Consider the following 11,989-nt stretch of genomic DNA (forward strand, 5'->3'; position numbering starts at 1 on the left):
ACGTTGGGCTTAGAATAGAGAAATGAGGGAGCAAGTCCTAGATCGCTTGCTGACAATAGCAATATTACATGAATACTTAGCAAACCGTTTCAACCATTAGATAACAACTTAAGAAAACATTTACCAGAAGGTCCAATGCCTTCTATAAATTTCAAGAATCATGTATTTAAAAACATCTCTTAAATATCTAACATGGTGTAGTTTGTTTAACCAGTAAACTTAAGCACAACCATATAAAATGTTTTTAGTTTCTTTCTACCAACAAGTTTAAAACATATGATACACAGATTCAGGTCACACAAATTAAAATGTATCTTTGATTGATTTTAGCAGCTTAAATTTATGGACAATCTTATCTATAAGCCATTTAAAATAAAACTCTTAATAAGATTTCCTATGTGGACATACAATATGTACACACATATAACATAGCATAATAGACCAATATAGCAATTTTAATAATAGCTTTTAAAATCTTTAACTCTTTTTGTAGATTGCCAATGGATTTGAATTGCTTTTTGTTTTTAGGTTACTTTAATGCATTTCTTTAACAGAGCATCAGAGTTTAATTCTATGTCAAAGAGAAATTGAGCTTCCTGTGATCTTTTGCTGTGAGGTTTCCTTCCTTTACCTTCTTTCATGTTGGTGACCATGTTTCTGTGTTTCTGTGTGTAACACATCTTTAAGCATCTTTTGCAGGGCAGGACGAGTGGCAACAAATTCTTTCAGTTTCTGTTTGCTATGAAAAGTCTTAATTTCACCTTCATTCACAAATGAGAGCTTTGCAGGATATAATATTCTGGGCTGGCAGTTTTTCTCTCTTAGTACCTGGGCTATATCTCACCATTCCCTTCTAGCTTGTAGGGTTTCTGATGAGAAGTCTGCTGTGAGTCTAATTGGAGATCCTCTGAGAGTAATCTGACGTTTCTCTCTTGCACATTTTAGAATCTTTTCTTTATGTTTCACTGTGGTGAGTTTGAATACAACATGTTGTATTCAAACTCTTTTGGTCATGTTTATTAGGGGTTCTATAAGCTTCCTGTACTAAGATGCCTCTGTCCTTCTCCAAACCTGGGAAATTTTCTGCTAGTATCTCACTGAAAATGCCTTCTAATCCTTTCTTCCTCTCCATGCCTTCAGGAACTCCTAGAACCCGAATATTAGGTTTTTTAATAGTATCCTGTAGATTCCCGACAATATTTTTTAGATTTCTAATTTCTTCTTCTTTTCTTTGGTTTGCCTGTTTCCTTTCCTGTTCTCTGTCTTCTAAGTCTGATATTCTCTCTTCTGCTTCGCCCATTCTGTTTTTAAGGCTCTCTAATGTGTTTGTCATTTGATCTATTGAGTTCTTCATTTCATTGTGGTTTTTTGTCACTATCACAGTTTCATGTTCTACTAGTTGTTTCATTTCATTTTGATTCCTCCTTAATATTTCATTTTCATGAGAGAGATTTTCTATCTTGTCCATTAAGGATTTCTGTAGTTCAATAATTTGTTTTTGAGAACTTCTTAATGTTCTTATCAATTTTTTGAGATCCGCTTCTTGCATTTCTTCGATCTCATTATCTTCATAATCTTGAGTTGGGGTGTCTTTTTCATTTGGGGGCGTCATAGTGTCTTCCTTGTTCTTGTTACCTCGGTTTTTGCGTTTGTTGTATGGCATGTTGGAGATATTTGGTTTCTTCACTGTGGTGTTTTTTCTTGTTACACTATGGCTCTATATTAAGTGGACTGTCTGCTTTCGGTGGAGCCTTAGAGGCTTGAGATAAGTGTGGACTGAGAGCTGTGTTTGGTTCCTCAGGGTTGAGGGTGTGTCAAAGATGACACTCCCAAGTTAGGCGTGGTAAATCTCTCTTTCTTTTTCTTTTTTTTTTTTTTCTTTTCTTTTTTTTTTTTTTTTTGATTCAAAAGGGAAGTAATTACGCACAGCTTAAAGTAATTGGAGGTAGTTAGAAGGCAAATGATATACCCACAGGAGCCAGAGATCAGAAGCTCTTTCCCAAGGACCACACAGGGAATCTGTGCTGTCCTCGGTGTGGGCTCCAATTCTCCTGCAGTCTCCCACTGGGTTGCCAAGTTAGATCCTAATCTCCTGTTATTTCACCCCTCCCCCCAGAGTCAGCTTTTCTGCTAGGCTCAGGGCCGGTGCAGACCTGAGTTCGCCCTGCTTATGACGTATGTCCAAAATGGCGCCTACTCTTTGTCTTGCTCACCTTTGAGGGGTGAGCGGAGAGAGAGAAACTCGTGTCCGTATCGGTCACTTTTTTATTTTTTTCCTCTCTCTCTTCTAGTTAGCCTGGTGAACTTTTCCCCACGGAGTTTCAAGCCTCGTTCCCTCTAGTCTCCTCTTTCCGCTTGCCCGCTGGTGTCTCCGGCTATTGAGGTTCGGCTCACCTTGCGTTCCAGCGCTGGTGCGTTGAGTCTGCCACTGGTGTCCCGAACTTGGGCTCCCACGCTCTCCACGCAGGTCCACTGTGAATCACTAGTTCCAGAAGAGTTTCCGCTGCTGTTTCTTCCCCTACTCTTCCTTGACCCTGCAGTATCTCCACTTTTATTAACCTGTGTGTCTTGCTGAAGTATCAATGTGCTTCCTTCCTATTCCGCCATCTTGCTGCTCCTAGATCAGCAGTTTTACACCCAGATTCACTTCATGTTGCAGTTCTAGGCTCAAAGACATTAAAGCAGAAAAGAATCTGTGAGATCCTCCAGACTGGAAGTAGAGAGAAGTGTTTTGTGCAAAGTCACAGAGCTGGGGAGGGTAGGGGAGGGAGAGTTGAGATGGGGGCCCAGGCCCTCACTGAATCACAGGATCCCCCATTTGCAAGGCTAGCAGAGGCCAGCTAATTTGATTTACCACTGCATGGGAACCCTTCCATAAGGTTTCCGACCTTTAGGCATCTGACTGCTGTTGGGAGTCCTCAAGGGGCAGGTGCTCACCTTCCCTCTGGCCCATTGCTTCTGTTGTACTGGACAGCATCTCCTTGTACCTTTGAACAAAGTGTCCAGTTTCTGTTCACGGGAGCAGCACAGTGCAAGACAACTGTCCTTGAAGGAGCTGTCATTGTAGCGCATGATCTTTACCTCATGTCCAGTTCTTGTTCTGCACATGGATGGTTTCTGGGTGGTTCAGACATCCCATCACCTTTCTGTGGAGATGTATGGATCTGCTGGGATTCCCCCTTAGAAGTGGTCTTTTAGAACCGAATATGATTTTTTCCCACCAGTGATTACAGAGCTGCCCTTTTCTAATGTGAACATTCAGATGGCCCAGCTGGGGTAGGCTTAAAGCACCTAGTTAGCATTGCTTTCTGAAATCTGCATTTCTTGAGGGGTTTCATTCAGCTCTATTTTTAGCATGTTTTTCCACTGGGAAAAAGAAGAGGTACAAGGGGCACAGAGCAGGAGAAGGAGAGCAGCTGTGGTTTGCCAGCCCAGAGTTGCTCCACTGCACGTGTGTACCGCAGGCATGCGCAGGCCTTTCGACAGAGCGTCCATCCCCTTCTTTCTCAATGCAGTCTGCATGTCACCAGGACCCATTTTACCATACTCAGTAGACAGAGGTCTGGCTGGTTCTGGTTTCTGTTCTTCCTGGGTTAAGAGCCTCAGTAGTTTTTTTGTTTTTTGTGGTTTTTTTTTTTTTTTTTAGATTTTTTTTTTAAGATTTTATTTATTTGTTTGAAAGTCAGTTACACACAGAAGGAGAGACAGAGAGGTCTTCCATCCACTGGTTCACTCCCCAATTGGGGGCAATGGCCGGAGCTGAGCTGATCTGAAGCCAGAAGCCAGAAGCTTCTTCCAGGTCTCCCCTGTGGGTGCAGGGGTCTTCCCATGTGGGCACAGTGGTCCAAGGACTTGGGCCATCTTCCACTGCTTTCCCAGGCCATAGCAGAGAGATGGATGGGAAGTGGAACAGTCGGGACTCGAACTGGTGCCCATATGGGATGCTGGTACTGCAGGCGATGGCCCTACCTGCTACGCCACAGCGCTGGCCCCGAGCCTCAGTTGTTTTGATCTTGACTCTTCGCCTTTGCCTCCGTGTGTGTGTGTGTGTTAGGGGGATATCATTGAATTGCTGTGGCACCTAGAAGGTGGATACCAAATGACAGATATCCAAGATGAAAAGGAATCTGTTCAGACTGCACCTGTCGGACAATTCAGAATTTATGTGCTGATTGGTTTGAGGACAGTTTTTCCGAGACACTTTTATTCCTATCTAATTGGATTCTCCTGATAACCTTTTGAGGTTGACAGGGTCACTGTTAGCCTCCGTTTACAGATGAGAGCCACTGTGCATGGCTGACTCAGAGCCCTGCGGTTCTTGAGGATTTCGGGAAGCTACTTCCAGACCATGATGTGAGCCAGCACTTGTTCCTCTTCAAGGTTATTTTGCTGATTAGTTGAATCCTGGCAGCTATGAATGTCCCTTCATCAAACAAGCCTATACTGAACTCTTCCTGTGTAGCACACAACGGTAGGCTTTGGTGATTCAGAGATGGACAGCTGACCCTGTGTGTAAGTTGCTGACAGCTTAGTAATTAGCTCTCAAGTTTCTATTTGTATTTCATGGAGAACAATGGAAACCACTGGTCTTTGCCACTGAGGAAGTGGAAGAGATGTTCAGACACCTGGCTGACTCACCAACAGACATACGAATGTGTCCAGCCTGGGTGTATGGGGTTGGAACCAGGGTCTGGGCTCCAAACTCAGGCCATGTCTGCATCCCCTCACCACTCTCTGTTTCCTGTTTTTACATCCCCACTGGATAAGATAACGAGTTGAGACAAGCCTGATGAACAGTGATTGAGTATCCAGACCTAGGTGATCCAGAAGTTCCCTAGAATTGCCTTTTGTTGTAGCTATTTTGAGTGCTGGCTTAGCTGGGCATTTTCCACAGGTGTAATAGTGTCACTCGACCTTGACCTCTGCCTGGAACCTGGCTCTTTTGACACCAAGAGATGAATTCACCCTTCCTCTAGGAGTGTAGCCTCTTTGCTGTGAGCCATGTGAAAATTACATTTTTGCTGATCTGGAAGCCAGGAGTGGGCTCCTGGAATGTTACAATGGGAACAGGAGAACTCCTTACAGATGTTCAAAGGTGAGCGCATCTGTTGTTGGAAGGGGGCACAGGCGTATTCTGTATCCAGCAACAGAATGAGAACCAAGAAGGGAAATAGCAGGAAGTCAGATTTGGCTCAGCTTAAGAAACAGCTTTCTAGCCAGTAACACTGGTTAATAATGGAGCAAACAGCCTGGAGCCAGAAGTTCAATCTGAGGTCACCTGGGAGAAGCAGAATAGTTGTTGGTTCAGGGCCGAGCTGGCAGAGAAGGCACCCAAGAGCCCTGGAGAGGATGTGGTTTAGAAGGATTGTGAGAGGTTCGTTGTCACAGGTGCTCCCCCATTCCTGTACCTTGTTCAGAAGCTCTTCCAGTCGCAGAGAAAGGCGCCCAGGGCCATCACAGGTGGGGCCATTTGGAACTTGGGACCCTCTTCTCAATGACCAGGTTAGCCTCTCATCCATGTCTGACTCACAAGTCCGAAAAGTTGGTCCATGTAGGTCGGCAGCTAAAACGGGGTTTGTGCTGTGAAGCAAAGCAGGGAGAATGGCTGCTGTGCAGTGACTCAGGAGGAGCCTTCCAGATGTGATTGATCCAGCTGAGGTGGACGGGATCGGGCGGGAACAGGGAGGACAGGAATCGGAGAGCTCCCCATCTTCCAGTCTGGGTGCCACCAGGGTCCAGAGACTTCAGGAAGAAACCCGGATTCTGTAGAGAGATGATGGCTTGGTTTGGCCATAGCTCCTGGCTAGCCAATATTGAGTCTGCTGTGTACCATGTACTCACTCTATTAGGTAGCTCTTGGCCCCATTTCCTAGCTGAGGAAACTCAATATCGTATGGTGGTGGGTCCACCTGCTTGATGTGAAATGAGTTGTCACGTCCTAATGCTCTTGGTTTCTCCTTCTTCCCTGTGTTCCATGCTGTTGGATGCTGAGCGAGTTCCCAATGGGAAAAACTGAGAGCTGATGCCAGAGCCAGGCTGTGGAGAGAAAGAGAGAGGGCTGTACCAGTTATCTCAAGGATTGTGGCTTTGCTTTCTCCTAGTCTTTCTAGCATCTTCTTCACCTTATCCAGTAAGCTGTTCTGTGCTGACTGTAGCAGGTGTAATATCTTCATTGTTCAAATATCTTTTTTGTCTTTCCATCCACTGTTATTTTGGGGAGGGCATGAAACCCACACAAGATTAGTCATTTGAAAGTTTGTTTATCTACTTGAAAGAGAGAGACAGACAGACAAACACACACACACACACACACACAGATCTCCCATCCATTGGTTCACTCCCCAGATGTCCACAGCAGCCTGAGCCAGGCTGAAATCAGAGCTGGGAACTCAATCTCCAGGTCTCCCTTGTGGGTGGCAGGGACCTGAGTACTGGAGCCAGTAGCTGCTGCCTCCCAGGGTGTGCGTTAGCAGGAACTGCAGTCAGAAGCCTCAAGATTTGGACCCAGGCACTGATTCTGGATGGAGGTGTCCCAAGTGGCATCTTAACTTCTGTACCAAACGTCCATGGCCTCTAAAGGAAATCCAGTACCCATTAAGCTGCCACGCTGCCACTCCATATTCCTCCACTGCCCTTGTTCTTGGCAGTCTCTAGTCTGCTTCCCATCTCTATGGGTTTACCAATTCTAGAGCGTTCATATGAGTGGAATGGTAAAATACATGATCTTTTGTGTCCGGCTTCTTTCACTGACCCAAACTCTATTAACCTGTTACATAACTAGGGCTGACATGACAGAATACCACAGACTGAGGCGTAAACCACAGAGCTTTATTTTCTTCCAGCTCTGGGGACTGGAAGTACAAGATCAAGGTGCCAGCAGGTTTGGTTTCTCCCGAGGCCTCTCCTAGGCTTGCAGATGGCCACCTGCTCTCCATGTCCTCGCGTGGTTTGCTCTCTGTGGGTGCCCAGCCCTGGTGTCTCTGTACCCAAACTTCCTCTTCTTCTGAGGACACTGGTCTGACTGCCCCCACTCCAGTGAACTCATCTTCACGGCCTCACTTCTCTAAAGGCCCTGTCTCCAACACAGTCACACTGCGATGCATCAGGGTTCAGGGATTCAGTGTATGAGTGTGGATTGGGGTGCACTGCCAAAACCCAACTTCCAAAGAGGAAAATCAGAGGACCAGATACTGGGGCCTCAGTGTCCCCACTCAGAGATGACCCATTTCAGTCCACAGCAGAAGTGTTCGCAGGGTTTGTCCATGGTTTATTTATTTTTTTAATATTTGTTTTATTTACTTGAAAGGCAGAGTTGAGAGAGAGAGACAGAAATCTTCTGTCTGCTGACTCACTCTCCAAATGGCTACAACAGCTAGGTCTGGGCCAGGCTGAAGCCAGCAGCCAGGAGCTCCACCTGGGTCTCCCGCGTGGGTGGCAGGGACCCAGTAACTTGAGCTATCATCTGCTGCCTTCCCAAGCGCTTTAGCAGGGAGCTGGGCCAGAAGCAGAGCAGCCAGGTCTCAAACTGATACTCAGATACGGAATCCGGGTGTCACAGTGGCAGCTTAAGTCACTGTGCCACAGCACTGGCTCCTCTGGGCCTCTTTACTGTGGTTACTGTGGAAAAGCAAGATTGAGCTTCAGAGAGGGACGCAGCTGGACCCTCAGCCACAGCTCCCTAGATAGCTGGCCATCTCTGTGAGGGGTCACTGAAGCCCAGTGTCTGGGCCTCTGATTTTTCTCCTTGGAAGCTGGATTTTGGCAATGCACCCAGAGATAAAGCGCTGGGAGTCTGAGTCACAAACCAGACCGGTGAGAGAATGGTAAATAAACTTGACAACATTTCCAGAGAGCTCAGAAATGCCAGTTGGAGTAGGATATTCCGGACGGCTCACAGCTAATTCGCTCTGTAAGAACGCATGGTAATTAGAAGGCGGTGGACTCTCTCTGTAGTTAGGAGGATCTGTGCATGGGAAGTCAGAGAATGGGGAGTCAGGGTCCCTGTAGCAGCTACGCTGGCAGAGCCAAGGAAGCCTGGGCATCGGTGTCTCAGTAGATTGATCTTTCACTCATTCCCACTACCTATGGCGATGCTGCTTCGTGTCTTGAGGGCCCCTCACTCCTTACTTAAACAGTGTGGTTACAGCTCTCAGCATCCTGCTCTTTTTCTCTTTGTTTTCAAGCTTTTGGGAGGAACTTTCCAGAATAAAGCTTTCTGGCTCACCCTCCTCTTTCCATGTGGTAAGGAGGGAGGCTGTCAGTGGGGAGAGGGTGAGAAGTTGAGAGTTGGGTCGTCGAGACCGATCTCAGAGGCAGCGTCCAGCCTCACGCGTTCTCCCTCGGCTTCTCTTTCTTACGACCCAGACCAGTGGTTGTTGACTTCCTGCTTGCTTCAGGGTCCCAGACGCAGGACCCGCTGCGGACAGCCTGTTCTGAGCAGCAACAGAGGCTGCTAAGAGCAACAGAGGTTTTAATCGCCAGGAAGTTTTAAGTTCTGTTTCCTATGGGACAGGTCATGGAAATGTTACAATTTCTCAACCCTCTGGGAGGCAGCTCTTCTGCAACACTGAATTTCTTAATAATAAAAATGTGAGGTTTATCTAATAAGTTTTATTTAATTTATTTGAAAGGCAGAGTGACGGAGAGAGGGAGGGACACAGAGAAAAATATCTTTAATTTGTTTAATTTGCTGGTTCATTCCCTAAGTGGCTGCCACAGCTAGAACTGGGCTAGGCTGAAGCCAGGAGCCTGGAACTCCATCCGGGTATCCCCCGTCAGTGGCAGGGGCCCACGTCCTCGGGCTGTCCTCCACTGTCCTCCCAGGTGCATCAACAGGGAGCTGGATTGGAAGTGGAGCAGCCAGGACTCAAACTGGAGCTCTGATAGGAGACATCGGTGTTGTGAGCGGCACCTCTACCAGCTGCACCATTAACCCCAGCCCCTGTCTAGTGATTTTAGTGAAGCTTTTATAGAGATGCAGTATTGTTTTGTTTTTTCATTGACCAATAAGGACATCTTAAAACTTTTAACTATAGTAGCCCTCTCTTACCTGTGGTTTCTTTTTTTTCCCCTTCAGATTTATTTATTTATTTGAAAGTCAGAGTTACACACACACACACACACACACAGAGAGAGAGAGAGAGAGAGAGTCTTTCATCCAATGCTTCATTCCCCAGTTGGCCGCACTGGCCAGAGCTGTGCTGATCCGAAGCCAGGAGCCAGGAGCTTCATGGGTGCAGGGGCCCAAGGACTTGGGCCATCCTTTACTGCTTTACAGAGAGCTGGATCAGAAGTGGAGCAGCTGGGACTCGAACTGGCGCCCATATGGGATGCCGGAGGAGCCTCAGGCCAGGGCATTAACCTGCTGTGCCACAGCTCTGGTCCCTACCTATAGTTTCATTTATCCATGCTCAACCATGGTCTGAAAGAATTAAATAGAACATTCTGGAAACAAAGCTTTAAGTTGTGCACTGTTCTGAGAAGCGTGAGGCAGTCTCTTGCCATCCTGCTCCGTCCCGTACTTTGTCCAGCATCTCCATGCTTTACAAGCTACCTGCCATTATTCACTTAGGAGTCATCTTGGTATCAGATCTACTGTAAACTTTAAAATGTTCTTGGAAAGTGGAATTAAAAGATAAGTTTATTTTCATGCAAAAAATTTGAAATTCATATGTAGAGGGCTCTTCAAAAGAGTTTGTGGAAAATATCTATTATGAAAAACTGCACATGGATTTCAAACTTTTTGCACCAGTATACACTTATATTCTAATTTCATTTTTCCAAGAACCTTTCAGAATACTCTCTTTTATTGCAGTATTGCAGTGCTTGTGTTCAAATAACCCTTATTTACTGAATAATGGCTGTAAAGTATAAGAGTAGTGATGCTAGCAATTGGACATGCTAAAGAGAAGCCATAAAGTACTTTCTTAAAGTGTGAAGGTGAAATTAAACAAGATTTCTTTTTTGAGACAAGGACCACATTCATGTAACTTGTATTGCAGTATTTTGTTATGATTGTCCAGTTTTATTTATTATTGTTAATCCCTAATTTATCAATTGAATTTTATCCTCTATGTGTATGTATAGGAAAACATAATGTATTGGATAGGGTTCTGTTCTAGCCATGGCTTTAGGCATCCCCTGGGGGTCTTGGAACGTGTACCCTACCAATAAGGAAGAACTGCTGTACATAAGAAGACGAGGACCTCCTCCACATCTTTTTCTTTTTTAAATGCTGATTAATTTCATAAAGTCGCCATATCTTGTTAAATTAACTTTAACTGCAGTAATTGAGCGTGCGCCTCTTTTGCTGTGACTTTGCTGAAACACGCAAGTGTGTAAGTCTTTGAGGGTCTAGCTCATTGTTGTCACATGTTAAGCATTTTACACTGCAGGGCCGTTTGTAGGTTTTGAGTTACTAATCTTCGTAATAGTTTCTGAAGATGATTCTTATTTGCACATTATACAGACCACATCTAAAACACTCGGATCTGAAATTTTGTTGTCAGCATTGTATTAGAAAAAACCAAGAGGCCGCCATTGTGGTGTGGTTGTCACTGTTTGCAATGCCAGCATCCCATAGGGGAGTACCAGTTTGAGTCCTCGCTGCTTGGTTTCTGTTTTCACTCCCTGCTAATGCCCTTGGAAGGCAGCAGAGAATGGTCCAGTGCTTGGGCCCTGCCACCCATGTGGGAGACCCAGATGGAGTTCCTGGCTCCTGGTTTCAACCTGGCCCACACCTGGCTATTGCAGCCATTTGGGGAGTAACCTCATGAATGGAAGATCTTTCTCCTCTCTCTGTCTCTTTCTGTCTCTTCTTCTCTGTGTTGCTCTTTCAAATAAATACATCTTTAAAGAGACATTGAACATTCTAGTTGCAAAGTGATTTAACTGAGAGAAATTCCAGAGAGTACCAAACTAGTGAAGGTCTTTTTTATTCCTAGGCTTATCAGCTATGTGATCACAGATAATTAATTTAATATTGCTGGGCTTCAGTTTCATTAACTATTAGGAGAAAAGGTAAGGGGCGTGTGTGTGTGTGTGTGTGTGTGTATTGTAGAGACCTGATGGAATTCAGAAGTGAGTTCTTAGTTGTTTTTTTTTTTTTAAGATCTATTTATTTTATTTGAAAGGCGGAGTTACAGAGAGAGAGAGAGAGAGAGAGGCAGAGAGAGAGAGAGAGAGAGAGTTCTTCCATCCGCTGGTTCACTCCCCAGATGGCTGCAATGGCCAGAGCTGTGCTGATCTGATGCCAGGAGTCAGGAGCTTCTTCCAGGTCTTGCACGTGGGTGCAGAGGCCCAAGGACTTGGACCATCTTGCACTGCTTTCCCAGGCCAAAAAAGAGAGCTGGGTCAGAAGTAGAGCAGCACCGCAGGCCTCGCAAGGTTCCCGGTCTTTGGAATTAGGTAAAGGGGGAGCAGTGGGCACCCAGCAGAAGCTCAGGTGTCTGAGGGATTCAGGGCACGGATGGCACGGATCTAGTGTGTGAGGACTCGCAGGTACGATCAGGAAGCAGCTCTGGCTGCCCCGGAGCGCGCAGTAGGAATGCGGAGTACTGAGACCCCACAGGTACAAAAAGGCCGCATCAGTGGGATGCGTGTTAACCAGCATCCCAGGGGATTGGGCCGCGAGGGTCCACAGACTACACTGGATGGCGCCGCGCCGCTGCTCTCCCCTAGCACAGCAGAGATGAGGGGTCAGAATGAATGGAGGAAGCTGTCCTCAGGATGGGGTAACAGGAGCGAGGCCAGGCAGGGCTGGGCGTTCTCCAGCGCCGGGGCTGGGTTGCAGAAGAAGCGGTGCGCGCTGTCGTCTCCCGCCCGCAGGGGGCACCCACAAGCCGCCCTCTGGCCAGCGCAGCCTCCTCCCCACGTGAAAAGGGGCTGGGACGCGAGGAATGCGGCCCGCCCCGAGGCTGACGTGCGCCGCGACTCTTAAAAGGCCGGGCAGTGAGTGGGGCTCCGGGGCAGAGCAGGAGAGCAGGCGAGC

Source organism: Lepus europaeus, chromosome 14, assembly GCF_033115175.1.
Source record: "Lepus europaeus isolate LE1 chromosome 14, mLepTim1.pri, whole genome shotgun sequence".
NCBI lineage: Eukaryota > Metazoa > Chordata > Mammalia > Lagomorpha > Leporidae > Lepus > Lepus europaeus.